The sequence below is a fragment of the Bufo gargarizans genome, chromosome 1 (genome assembly GCF_014858855.1).
Source record: "Bufo gargarizans isolate SCDJY-AF-19 chromosome 1, ASM1485885v1, whole genome shotgun sequence".
Taxonomy (NCBI): Eukaryota; Metazoa; Chordata; class Amphibia; order Anura; family Bufonidae; genus Bufo; species Bufo gargarizans.
Window position 1 is genome coordinate 744,836,933 of NC_058080.1, and position 15,023 is coordinate 744,851,955.

The window sequence follows — 15,023 nt, forward strand, 5'->3', positions numbered from 1 at the left end:
GGCTATGGACAAGCATATCTATGAGGCTACTGCCTCTCCTAAAAGAGATCTGCAGGATAACTAAAGACGGTCTCCCTAATTTCGGGGTCCATCAATAGGACGTTCCAGTGCTTGCGAAGGATATCCCTGATCTGTCCTGATGCCTCATCGAACGTTGCGATGAGGCAGGATCTTCTTCTCGGTCTCTTCTTTGACCTTGGATACCAGGAGATCGGACCGCTTCGCTGATAATGCGGTCAGATATGCTGGTTTTAGGACATCATTGGGGTATCCTCTATCAAGGAACGGTTTTTGTAAGACCTTTGCTTGGTCAACGAACTCTGACTTACTGGAGCAGTTGTGTCTAAAGGCGCAAATATTGACTTTTTGGTATGCCTCTTTTCTGAGAAAAGGGATGGCCACTGTCCCAGTGTAGTACAGAGTTCGTCGACTTAGGCTTCCTGTAGATTGTAGTGTCAAGCTCATTTAAGGCACCTCTGGATATTTTGATATCCAAAAACGCCAGATTGTCCCTGTTTGCTTCTGATGTGAAGCGTAATCCCACTTCATTGGAGTTAAGTTTGAGTACAAACTCTAAGAAGGACTCCTTCGTGCCATTCCATATGACAAAGATGTCGTCTATGTACCGCGCCCACATGAGTATGGGCCCGGTACATGACGACATCGTGTCACCAAAGACCTTTGTTGCCTCCCACCAGCCCAGGAGCAAATTGGCATAGGACGGCGCACAAAAACATCCCATTGCCGTGCCCCTGAGCTGGTGGTAGGTCCTAGTATTGAAAAGGAAAAAGTTGTGCGTTAAGAAGAATCTTAATAGCTTCAGCACAAATTGATTATGTGCCCTATACTGGGTTCCCCTCATGTTGAGATAATACTCGACTGCCCTGAGTCCTGCCTCATGGGGGATAGAGGAGTATAGGGCCTCAACATCTATGCTGCCCAGGAGACTGCTATCCTCAATGGTGACATCATCAATTTTCCACAAGAGGTCCATACTATCACGAATGTAAAATGGCAGGCATACCACAAAAGGAATAAGGATGCGATCTATGTATATGCCTGCATTCTGACATAAGCTGTTAATCCCAGAAACTTGGATGCCCCTTGACAGGGCTAGTCCCTTTATGGATTTTGGCGAGACTATAAAATGTCGCCATGGTCGGATTCTTTGGGTAGAGGAATTCAATTTCTTTCTCCGAGATGATCTTTCCTCCTTTTGCCTCATTTAAAATCCCCTTTAGTTCTCCCAAAAAAGCCACAGTGGGATTATATATGAGAGTACCGTGTAGTTGTTTCTATTATTGAGTAGTTGTTCGACACATATTTACATAATCCGTGGTATTTAGTACCACAGTATTACCACCCTTGTCGGAGGGTTTATTAGTAATACTAGGGATCTCTCTTCAGGGACTGTATTGCATTCCATTCCTCAGCCGAGTAGTTACGACTAGGAGAGGAAGGTCGAATATCTGCAAGGTCCCTGCAGACCAATTGCAAGAAAACGTCCAAGCGAGAGACTTCAGCTGCCGGTGGCATTCTCTTGCTGCTGTTCCTCAGGGAGGTGATGGGGCCTTCTCCTTCATTTTTGTCCAGAACATCAGACAGACCGTGAAGTAGTTTCACATCATCTAGCAGATCGAGGGGGATCCCCAGGTCCCGACACTTTCGCTTATCTATATTAATGTCTGCATTATTGCCTGAATTGTGCACATGAGGTGTCGGTATACATTGATTGCTACTACCTTGATTTCTGTGCACCCTAAGGTACCAGTGCATACCAGCTCTTGTTACCTCCTAGTGTCCGACACTGATTGTATAAGATTATACTGCGTAACCACAGCTTCCAGCCTATTGGAAAGATTAATGGGTGAAGCACTTGTATCAAATGTCCCCAATATTTGGCATAGGTTTGTTTTATCCTGTATAGAGAGTGTTGTGAGAAAACGAAGAAAGTTGCAGCTCTCACCTCTGATCACCCTTGTGAAGCACGGAAGATAAGGCTTGAACCCAGCCACATTTAGAATATCCAGAAACCAAAGGATCAATTCCAGCTTCTGACGTATAAAATAGTTTGTTCTTTATTTGGCTTCCAAAATTTAAGATCCAACATACATCACATGGAGAGACACAAGGTAATTGTGACGCGTTTCGGGCTATAGTATTGAGCCCTTCATCAAGACAATACAAAGTGCACTAAAAACATTTACTTATATACAACACAGATAGGTTCCTCCTCCTTTTTTGATTGGCTGAAGGTCACATCCCAGGCCCAGGTGTTCCTGGATTAGATAAAGAAGTCCAGCCAAGAGCACATGGGCGGGGAGGCACCAAATTAGTATCACACACACTGATGAACTACATGTACTGCAGTGTTAAATCCTATTTTCTGTTTAGCCCCTTCGGTATACAAGTTTCCAAAACAAGCATCCAATATGTTTCTCTACTTAGGAGCTTCTGTTTTGGATCACCTCCTCTAATAGGTGCGGAGACAACCTCCACGCCCTGCACAGAAAACGCAGAGATATCGCCCTTGTGAACAGTGGCAAAAAAGCATTGTTGCCACTGAGACATTCTGAGACACGACGTGAGGGACATCACTCAAATGCTTCCTTATACCTACTTTTAGATCATTTGTGGTACAGCCCGCGTATTGTACCCTGCATATTTTACATGTTATAACATATACTACGTGGTCTGTGTTACAGTTTTATATACTGTTTTAGCATATGTTTTTTATTATTAGCCATAGATATGACCTCTTTTGAGATAAACATATGTCGACAGCAAATGCATTTTTTGCTACCACATTTGTAGTTTCCATTAGTTTTGGGAATTTTTTCCTCAAACAGACTTGGACTTATTTTTTGGCCCACTGTAGGGGCTCTTTTCGCTGCACCCCTTATCCCCGTGGATGCCATGTTTCTCCATTCCTCATTAAAGGTTAGAACCGGAAGGTGTTTCCGTGTGATTTCACATATCCTGAAATAGTCTCTACTGTAATTGGTAGAAAAAATGATGGGTTCATCTTTATTCAAGTCTTTTTTGTTCCTGTTTTCACTCTTGTTTGTTCCCTCTCCTATTATTTTTGTTCTCATCCTTTATTCTATTATTATTTCCTTTAGAGAAGATGAGGGTCTTTCTGTCTGTTACTCGGGCAGCATGTTGCCTCTATACTGCTTTGGGTGTATCCTCTCATTTTGAGTCTTAGCTGCAATATTTCGGACTTCTCTTTCATCTAGTTCCTCGGGGAGCAGTTCCTCTTTGCCCTAATCCTTTCCCCCTTGGGGATGTTGTTGAGAACGTGTGGAGGAGGCAGAGAGAGCAGTATTACCGGCGGTGGGCTTCCTGTGGGTATACGTGACCACCTATTAATGCCCATGTCCGCTTCCAGACATAGATCCAGAAAAACTATTTTATCCGGATCGCTGGAGAAAGTTAGTTGTATAGATGTAGTACAACTGTTTAGGTGCTCTATACATTTTACTATTCTCTCTTTGTCCCCCTGCCATACCCACAACATGTCAGTCGATAAATCGACCATCCCATTTAAAATCCTCTCTATACGGGTTATTGTCGGAGAAGAGATACCTGCTTTCCCACCGCGCCATGTATATATTTGCGATTGAAGGTGAGTATTTCGCTCCCATAGGGATTCCTGATTGCTGAAGATAATATTTTTTATTAAACATAAAAAAGTTATGTCTCATCAGGAAGTCTATACATAGACATAAAAAGTCCTGCAGCTCTGAGGAGTAATTGCTATAACACTCTAGGAACCATTGTAGAGCAGTAATAGCTGACTGATGAGGTATGTTCGTGTATAATGCAGTGATATCTGCGGTTACCCAAGTAAAATTACTGTGCAAATCAAAAAGAAAAGTCATTTTCTAATACCGCGCCTGTGTCCCTCAGATGTCCTGGTATTAGCGGCACTGTAGCAGGGAATCTGCCCACTCCTCTGCCACAATCGGACGTAATGGGGAGGGAAACCTGGTTTATGGATTTTAGGAAGCGCATGGAATACAGGTGTAATTGCATGCTCTACATATATGAGTTCAGTTTCCTTTTTCGATAAAATACCCAGGGACTGGCCTTTTTCCAAAATTTCACAAAGCATTCTCTGACGAGGGAAGAGAGGGCTGCAATCCAATACACGATCGGTGCTGTGATCATTCAGCATATCCAAGATCTGGTTTTTCTATACCTCGCTGTCTGGGATCACCGCCGCTCCTCCCTTGTCAGCGCTGCGTATTACAGCATCCTGCATACTTTGTAACCCCTCAAACGCTTTATATTCATCTTTGGTGAGATTATTTTTAAACTTTTTTTATCTGTGTTGGTTTTTAAAGCGCAGAGGTCCCTCTGAACCAGATCCTGGAATCTGTCAAGGACCTCGGACCGGGACTGTATGGGATAGAAACTCTTATTAGAGGTTCTATATGTAGTGGATCTATTACATACAGAATCCCTGTCCGAGTCCCCGCACGCCTGAGGAGAGGAGATCTGTGCCAACTCAGCAGAAGCAAAGCAAGGATATACATTTTCTACCATATTACTATGCGGTATATCACATTCATATGGTTCTGATATATAATTTGTCTCAGTGTTGGTGTCCTCATTAATGGATGAAAAATGTTTTTTTAGAGTCATTTTCCTGGCAAGTCTGTTCACATCTATGATCGTGTGGTATAGATCAAAATTTCGGGACGGGGAGAAGGAAAAACCCTTCCTGAAAACCTTCTCCTGTAATGGGGAGATAGGCTTTGAGGAGAGGTTGATCACCTGTATGTCCTCGGCTATTTCCTGCGACTCGGATACCGCCTGCTTTTTGCGATGTTTTCTCCCCGCCCTGCGTTTTTTGCTTGATTTCTATGACTAGGTGCCTCCTGGTGTTAGTCCTTCCGATTGAATAGCAGCATCCTTCCGCATTGTCTGAATTGGATTCAACAGAGTCCATGTCCGGGGGGCTAAACGACACACCTGTGTTCCACCTAGCTTTGGATTTGGAGCAATTCATTTTTTTAAGTATGGAGCGGGGGGTTCCTGTTCTGTTGTTTGACCAGGTATATACTGAGTCTGTACTTATAATCAAGGAGGTCACGATTAAATTTGCGTTGTTTGAACTCTATAAGCGTATCCTCCAGCTCGGTCAGATTTTCATTCAGTTTGGCGTCCATGCTTTGGAAGCTCTCACTTCGTTCATGATGTTTCAGATCCTCTTGGAGTGTTCTGATCTCAGTGTGAGCTTCTTTCAAGGTGGTTTCTTCATGTGCAATGATTAATTCCATTAGTTTTATGGAGCATTCTGATAGAATGTTGTAAAGGAGTCAGAGTAAGTCGTGGTCGGTTTTTTCTTTATCCGCAATCCCCTTGGCACCATATTCTTATCCAGGTATCTTTTTAGGGATGTGCAGTCCCACCAGAGTGTTGTGGATTGGATACGATTGCTACCATGAATATGCAAACTATCTCTTCTTTGTCTGCTTCCATCTGACACAGGAGTAAATAGAGAGGAACTAAGATCTGGGGTTGATTGTGGCCGATCTGCAGTGCAAAGAGGCTGCTCCCCCCCCCCCCCCCATCTCTTTCATTTTCTCATCATGCACAACATATTAGCCCATTTCTCTTTCTTTGCTTTCTTATTCGACTTTCTATGTTTGCTATTTGCATTCTGCTCATCACATTGCTTTATCATATCATTAAACTGATGTGTTAAAGCATCGTTTGAACAAATCTTAAAACTAGCAGATGCGTGTTTATCAACAAATTTATTCACAATTTCCATTTTACTTACTACTACAGACAACTGAACAAATACCACTAACTTACTACAGTCAGTAAATGACAATTCACTAAGAAAAATAAATATACCACAAATGTATTGCTACTAGTAAATACTAATTCATTACAAAACACCAGGGACACAGATTTCATAAAATCCTCCCAATGGTAATCTCACTCCAAAACCACTATAGAGTCTCGTGATTTACCTATCCTTGACTGACTGTATCTCATATACCTGATCAACTCCAGATCCAAGATCCAGGCCAAGAGTGGTCTCCTATTGAAGCATAAGGCTACTTCCCCTTGAGGTTCAGAGAGCTTACTCTCCCTGGCTTGCTTCGCAGAGATGTCTGTTTTTTTCCTTTAGATCCTTTGAGCACTTCAGTCAACAGGCTACTAACCCTAACTTGCCGGCAACACTTAACAATTCAACAAATACACCGGCCTGAACTTCATAGATTATTACTGACATACATAACATTGCATATATACAATTCAAGTAAAGGAACTGCTACTCCCCAATTAAACGCGTCCGTTTACTGATGCAGTATTTCCTCGAACTTCAGGATGATGTCTCAGGTGTTCCTTAGAATTCACGAACCAGCGTGCTACTTGTCCATCAATGATACTTCCCCTCGTTCTGTCTTTCTTTGCAGAGGTTTTGGTCCGGTCTCAATGCAGGATATTCCTTGATCTTTCTGTAAGCAAAGATTGATCAGAGCACTGAATCAATACAGGCTATGAAAACACTCCGAAGTGATAGGTGGACAATGGGCCCCTACACAGAGGAAGGGGGGAGTATACTTATTTAAAATATAACTTTTAATGTGGTCTAGAAATTACAGAATAATAGGACTCACTACATTGTTAAAGACATACATACACGAATAAGACCAAATTAATGGTACCTTGCTGGTATAGACAAAAAATATTCTGCTCCGTCCGTGGGGATGCGAACAGTCTTACCAGACCCTTTGTAGATAATGGGACAGGTTCCTTGATGACAGGAGGCAGGAAACACTGGGTGTACGCCAGGCGGGAGTAGGTGCTTTTGGTGTGTAGCCGGGTAGATCTGGTGGTAGGATTGGTCCTATATAACCCTATCAATGTGAAGGGGGCTATTATGCTTCTACCTATCTACACGGAGCACTCGCCTTTGAAAAGGCGACCCCGTCCGGTAGCCAGTCCCTGTAATGGACCTGACCCTAGAACTACAGAATTTACCAGTGATAGATGGATGATGATACTTCCAGTGGTCTCCCGACGTGGCACGTTTCTGTCCGTGACTTCTTCAGGGGAACGACTGCAGGAGGTAACGGGATAGCCGCAGGTATCTAACCTTCGGCTGAAATAAACACTGGGGGGGGGGGGAACAAGCTATAGAAGCTTGTATACTGCTATCCCAGAGTGGGATGCAGTGTAGCACAGGAGGGGTAGTCCTGTACAGGACGGTCCGGGGGATACGATAATCCCAAACAAATGAGGCCCTTATGGTTGAGGGTAACAATGTTGTCAGCCAGCCGTAAATATGTACCTCAGGAGTGAGTTTAAATGGACGCGCTCTATCCCCGTCGCCCCTCCCTCCCCATGACGTCATCCACGTGCGACGCCAACCCGGAGCGCCGCCCCCCGTCCGGTCACGCGACCCAGGCACCAGGAAACCTGAGCCGAGTCATCGCAAACAGGGCAGGGAGCGGACGCCAGCGGTGACGTCACACGCCGGCGACACCACGTTGGATGGGCGGGATCGCGGCCGGGAGTCGGGATCACATAGCCAATGTTTAGCTGGTCTTGTGGTCACTAGGGACGCAAAGTATATGCGTCTCCTTGGTAACATACAATGATAATAATGAAGCCTAGAGATGGCTTAGTAGCATTTGGTGCAAGATTAACTGGTGCAGAGCGGGGTGCAGATAATGTTAAGAAGCTAACTAAATGGGCCACATGGAGTCAGATATACATATGTGGAGATGCGTCTATACAATGGACAGGGGTGCCATGTAATAAAGGCACGGTATGTGATCCCTGTAAATGTACTTGAAATCGCGCAGCCCCAACATGGTGTACACTCCATGTATGACCACACCGACCCCAGGAGACAGTGTGCCTCCAGGGACATATGTGTATTAGTAGAAGTACACTCAGTCATGGACAATTATGCAAATTGCAAGAAGGAGGCGGGGCGAGTATTATGTGTGTATACATAAAAATGCTCCTGTGCGGTTATGACCGTAGGTGCATATACAAATGAAAAACACCTCCCCAGGAAGCCATCAGGGAAACGGAATTGCAGACAAGGCATTATGATAGATATGAACGAAGTTTTTCAAAGAAAACAGGCATAATTTAGCCTTTCGTTCATGCCACTTGGTGCTGCTGTTTTCAGATTCAAAATCCAGCGTGCTTCACGTTGGAGTAGGCTCTTATCCCTGTCCCCCCCCTTTCCTGGTGGGTGTTTCACAAGGTCGATACACATGAATTTTAATCGGGCTTTGCCATTGTGATCAGTGTGCACGTGTTTGGACACCGGGGTGTCCCTCTTGTGTGTGACATCCCCCATGTGCTCACGATCCTCCTACGAAATTCCCGAATGGTCTTGCCGACGTATTCCAGACCACATTCACAGAGGATGCGGTATATCACACCTCTGGATTTGCAGTTGATAAAATGTGGAATGGAATACGTCTTGCCCGTGACCGAGCTGGTAAAGATTTTGGTGGTCAAGATATGCTTGCAGGCAACGCACCTGCCACATTTGTGACTGCCCACTACGGTGGACCGCAGCCATGTTGAATGTGTACTGATAGGTGAAAAATGACTGCGGACCAATTTATCACGTAGGTTGGTACCACGTCTGTACGTGATCTGTGGGCTGTCTCCTATTATGTCCTGAAGGTCAGGGTCCATCTTGAGGATCCCCCCAGTGACATTCTAGGATCTTTCTGACCTGACTCGAACCTCTGTCGAACGTGGTGATTACACGGGACAGTTTGGTTGTAGAGATGTTCGGCTGTTTCGTGATTAATAGGGTAGGTCTCTGTCGTGCAAGAGCTGCCTTGTAGGCGGATCTTAAGATATAATCAGGGTACCCCCTTTGTAGAAATCTAGCCCTTAGGTCAGCTGCCTGCGCCACAAAATCTTTTTTGTCTGAACAGTTCCTGCGCAGACGAATATACTGCCCTCTTGGTATCCCCCTCCTGAGTGGGAGAGGGTGACTGATCTCCCATCTCAGGAGAGAGTTTGTCGCATTAGATTTCCTGTGGATAGAGGTGTCCAGTTCACCCTTGTCGTTCTTGGTAATTTTGATGTCCAAGAATGGTAGGCTAGTTGGGTGTGTCTCAAATGTAAACCTCATGCCTATCTCATTTTGATTCAGTCGGGATACGAACGACTCAAACTGAGAGGGGCTGCCATTCCAAGTGATGAAGATGTCATCTATATAACGCGCCCACAGCCCAATTCTAGATAAATCATCCGGATTCCTCTCCCCGAATACCAGGGTCTCCTTCCACTAGCCCAGGAATATATTAGCATACGACGGGGCACATGGACTCCCCATCGCGGTACCCCTGAGCTGGTGGTAGATTTTGTTATCAAAGGAGAAGAAGTTCCTGTTCAGGGTAAACTCCAGAATCCGGATGATGAACTGGCTGTGGGCACGGTATTGACACCCCCTGGATTTCAGGAAAAAATCAACCGCCGCCAATCCCAGCTGGTGTGGTATAGAAGAATATAATGCCTCTACGTCAATGCTTGATAGCAAACATTCCCTCTCAAGGCATAGACCCTCCAATTGTTTAAGGAGGTCCGTAGTATCCCTGAGATGGGAAGGTAACGTAGTGACAAAAGGTTCTAGGACGCGGTCAATGTAGATCCCCAGGTTTTGATTTAAATTGTCTACCCCTGATACTATTGGCCTCCCTCTCAAGGGGGATGTCCCCTTGTGGACCTTGGGGAGTGTAACGGATCACCTGGCATCCCGACTGAGTACCTCCGTTGATGGATGCTCCTAGCGTTTCCTGAGGTTTCCAAGCACTCTGGCAGACACCACCATCACCGAACCGAAGAAGCATGTAAATCCTCTCAAGCATATGAATGCTGTAGACAGTTGAATAGGAAACGTAACGAATAGGTTTACGCTCCTAGCAGTCAAACTGGCATACCATAAATCCTCCCCCAAGAATGAGACGACACTTCACTTTGAGGGTTAAAACAGGAACTGACTTTATTTAGACATAGCACACCTACTTTAAACCCCCCCAACAGCCTCATTTACATACAATAGGGCACATGGAGGACTATGGTACAAGGAAGGGTGGGGCCGACAATAGCAAGGGCTGATGGGAAATTGAGGAGGGACAGAGCAGCTGGTTTAAACTGGTCTCCCAGTGTCCCTGAGACAACGCCTTGCTGGGGAAACAATGGCACAGGAAAAAGGGGGAGGAGAAGAGGCACAGAACAGCAAAATACCACATGCCCAAATTGCATTCAAATGTACAAATTTACCAGGGGCCATAGTCAGCAGGTAGGAGGCGGGTAGCCAGTCCTCTCCAATGCCCAGTGGCGAGGCGGGTTCCACCACATTTCTCCCCTTTCCCATTGAGACTATCCAGACCCCAGACCTCCAGTCGGTCTGGGGCTCTGATAGTCAGCCGGCTTCTCTCAAAGGGTGTAGTTGTCCCTATGGCCCCCTGCCACTTGTGCCCAGTTGTAGATCCATGGCTTGGGGGAAGGTAACCAGGGTGCCCTCTCCCCTGGTGGAACAAAGCTGTTGCTGGGGGTAAGGGGTAACAGGCTCCTCTCCCTGCGACACCCTCTCTTGTTGTAGGGGAAAAACGACTGTCTCCCCTTCCAATACTTTGTCTTGCTGTTGGGGACCAGGACAGACTGTCCCTATCCCCAGTGGTGTAGGTGCAGAGACTACGGTCCCATCTGCACTGTTGTGGGGCTTACTGTCTCCCCTTGGTGTGCTAGGCTGCCACTGGGGAGAGGGGGTAACAAACTCCTCTCCCTTACACACTTTCAGCTGCTGGGGAGAGGGGGTAACAGGCTCCTCTCCCTGAACCGTAGACTACCAGTGGGGAGAGGAGGTAACAGGCTCCTCTCTCTGGTACACCTTCTCTTGTTGTAGGGGAAAAATGACTGTCTCCCCTCCCGGTGGAATATTCTGCCGCTGGGGATCTGGGCCAACTGCCCAGCATCCCTGTAGGGCCGGTAGAGAGACCGCAGTCCCATCTCCACCTGCCATCTGTGGGTCTTCCCAGGACCAGTCGATAAGATCCCTCATTTCTGGAGCTGGTTGGGGAGTAGGAGGTACCGAATGCAAGTCTCCTGATGACGGGCTTAGTTGTTGGGGAGGGGGAACAAAACTCACCGCTCCCAATAGTGTACAGTCCATAAGCGTTATCAGGTTAGAGACAGGCGTTGTCACTTGATTATATAAGTCCGCATAATTCTGTTTGATCTCCCACTGCTCTGGTGGTACTTGCAGGGTATAGGGTGACTGACTGGAGAGGAACAGGTGCTGGTAATCCTGCTCCAGTTCCCATTCCTGGACAGATAGTTCAATCAGGTCTGGCCTTAGGTCTTCGGCCATAGGGAGATCCAGCACGGCCTTTCTGTAGTCAAATATGTCCCAAAGCCGTGACTCTGCCGCACTCCCAAATTCCGGTTCTGCAAAGGTCCCCCATAATAAGCCAGGGCCATTATAATCCTTGCCCTCGGGTTTGTCAAATTTGGCCATTCTGGGAACCCGCTGAACCGCGTACCAACGTAGCGCTTGGTATGCATCATCGAGTCCCAGTAAAGTCCATGCCAGTGATTTAAGTTGCATCACCAATTCCTCCTGGGCCTGTTCTCCCAGCATAGGTATCCGTAGGGCCACTCTGGCCTGTAACCGCTGCTCCTTGCTGGGAAGACGCTCACCTCGCCAACGCTGGACACCTTCTAGGGTTTCTTCCCACATCTCTTGTCGGGGCGCTCTCTCTGCAGTCCAACCTGGTTGCCTCTCCTATTAGCTTGACCAGTGGTGCCAAGAGGTTCTGTAACCTCCGGTTAAATTTATTTCCTACCTCGAGCATTGTCCAGGGACTCGCTGGTTCTATGCCGCTCCATAATAATTCCTGTGTCTCCAGGGTGTTGTTCCTCTCACACCAGGACGCCATCCCACTGCTTGCCACCAACGTAACGGATCACCTGGCACCCCGACTAAGTACGTCCTTTGATGGATGCACCTAGCGTTTCCTGAGGTTTCCAAGCACTCTGGCAGACACCACCATCACCGAACCGAAGAAGCATATAAATCCTCTCAAGCATATGAATGCTGTCGACAGTTGAATAGGAAACGTTACAAATAGGTTTACGCTCCTAGCAGTCAAACTGGAACAGCATACCATAAATCCTCCCCCAAGAATGAGACGACACTTCACTTTGAGGGTTAAAACAGGAACTGACTTTATTTAGATCATAGCACACCTACTTTAAACCCCCCCAACAGCCTCATTTACATACAATAGGGCACATGGAGGACTATGGTACAAGGAAGGGTGGGGCCCGACAATAGCAAGGGCTGATGGGAGATTGAGGAGGGACAGAGCAGCTGGTTTAAACTGGTCTCCCAGTGTCCCTGAGACAACGCCTTGCTGGGGAAAAAATGGGACAGGAAAAAGGGGGAGGAGAAGAGGCACAGACCAGCAATATAAAATACCATATGCCCAAATTGCATTCAAATGTACAAAGGGGCCATAGTCAGCAGGTAGGAGGCGGGTAGCCAGTCCTCTCCAATGCCCAATGGCGAGACGGGTTCTGCCACAGGGAGACAATAAAATGTGGCCTCATCAAGGATGGATTTGAGTTCACGTTTATATACGTCCGTGGGGTCCCTTTCCAGAATCTCGTAGGTCTCTGTGTCGGAAAAGAGACTCCTACACATGTCCCTATATTGCACAGAGTCCATGACTACAATGTTTCCTCCTTTATCAGCCGGTTTAATGATGATTAAGGGGTCATTGGCGAGGGAGGAGATGGCGGTGGCCGTGGACTTTGCGCAATTGGAGTGGTGTGAGGAGATCCGAAGATTTTCCAAATCATTGGTAACCATATTTAAGAAGATGTCTACGCAGGAGACTTCACTAGAACTGGGTGGCATCTTACTACTTTGACATTTGAGGTCTGTAAAAGGGCCAAGGTCTGAGACCGAGTTATCTATCGTGGATATAGAGTTCAATAATTGGACGTCTTTAAGCAACTCCACAGGAATGTCCAGCTCAAGGCATTGGCGTCTATCGATATATTTAAAATGCTTGTGCCACCTTAGTTTACGGATGAATAGGTTCAGGTCTTTAACAGCAGTGAATCTATCAAACTTAGGGGTAGGCACAAAGGAAAGTCCCACTTTCTGTAACCGGATAAAGCAGAATCAAACGTCTGGGTCCTTGGTAGAGTGCTGTTTTCCATGGTCCCGTCTGGGGTGCCAAATGTTATATCCAAGGGTTTCTGCTGACTATCCTTGCATGGTCTTTGAAGGATGAGGAATCCGGATTTAAGCAATGGCTTATTTAATTAATAAAAGTAAAGTAAAGGGTTACAAGATAAATGGATAAGAGTATAAAGCAAACCTTCCTTCAATGTCCTATACTTGAAAAGAATATAAACATCACTAATTAATCCTAGTACTAGCTTCCCAATAATCAATATAAGAATATATACATTATCTATCTAACTACCATTGATCTAGTGTGTATATATATGTATAATCAAATCGAACCACATTCACACCCACAATTCCACCCCTTACTCCAGTATCTTCCGGCCTCCTTCATTACCATTCATTTAATGAACTTGCAGTAATCTGATCCAAGTCAACTCCTTCATATTGATGCAGTAACTGCCACCTTCCTGCGGATGTCGCTGGTGTCCTTGTAGTTTGCCTTGGGCCTGAGGCATGGCATATTGTTTTAGCTATGTCAACATCTGTCCGTCCAAACTTCCTTGAGAATCAGACCTTTTAGGGCCGACAGGATGCCTACACCATTACAAATGCCCAGGCCATTGTGTATAACACCGCAGGGGCTGGTTTCGAGTCAGGGGAAACGGGAACCCTATCTCATTTCCATTCTTATCAGTAAGATGTCAAGCTTATTCACATTGCTATTGCAGCTTTTACGACAAGAAATAGCAAACTGTTGAGTCTTATTCAGATGCTGTTTACGACAGAATGAAAACAAGATGTTTAGGCTTATTCAGATGTTAGGTCCTATTGACATTGCTATTTACACCAGGATGACAGTAGTCCATTGCTCCCCCACCAACACAACCAAGTCCATCAAGGTGTATCAACTTGTATCAAACTTATGTTGACTTCCAACAGTAGACAAAGTGGAGAATCATGGATGGTCGGTATGTCTCACTGAGAATGTATGTCTCAGTTAGATAATTCCCAGGAATCAGTATGCCAGTAACATTTAGGTTACTCGGAGGTTGTCATTAAAGTGGATTTTGGGTCAGGGTTTTAGGAGTGACCAGAGACAATGGGTGGGACAGGTTACTCTCGTACTCCATCCAGGGTTTTCATAAAGGTGTTGTTAAAAAGGCTGGGGAGATAAAGTATGGACAGGCGATCTGAACGCTGAACAAGCTGAGAGGGGAACCTGATCTCTGAAAGACTGTAACAAGTGTTGAGGTACTACTGTTACCCTGCTTGGACTCAACTCAAAGTGCTGGACTTTGTTATCCAATATGTGTGGGCTGAAGAAAGATTAAAGGTAAAGCTTGGACATGTTTATTATTGTTTGCTGGAATAAACTGTGCCTGTGGTGAAGACTAAACTGACACCTGTGTGTGAGCGTTGACTGAGTTAAAACACCCACAGCACATATTAACCCTCCTAGCGGGGGTGGTCACAACTTATCCTCGTCCTCCTCCTGAGAAACTGGGGGGGGGGGGGGGGGGGGTGAGGGTCCGGTCTCTTCACCCTCCATCAATTCACCCACGTAAGGTGGGGTAGGGGCATTCTCCTCCTCCGACGCAGAGACCTCCACAACCTCCTTTCTGGAAGGCCTGCAGAGGACGGAGGGAACGGGAACATCTATAATGACACAATTTTCATAATTTATAAAAGCAACTCTTAAAGCATAACTGTACATATACATTACAGAGTGTTGGTGAAAGATACAAAAGTCATGTAAGCATTGTACAGTCATGGCCAAAAGTTTTGAGAATGACATAAATATTAGTTTTCA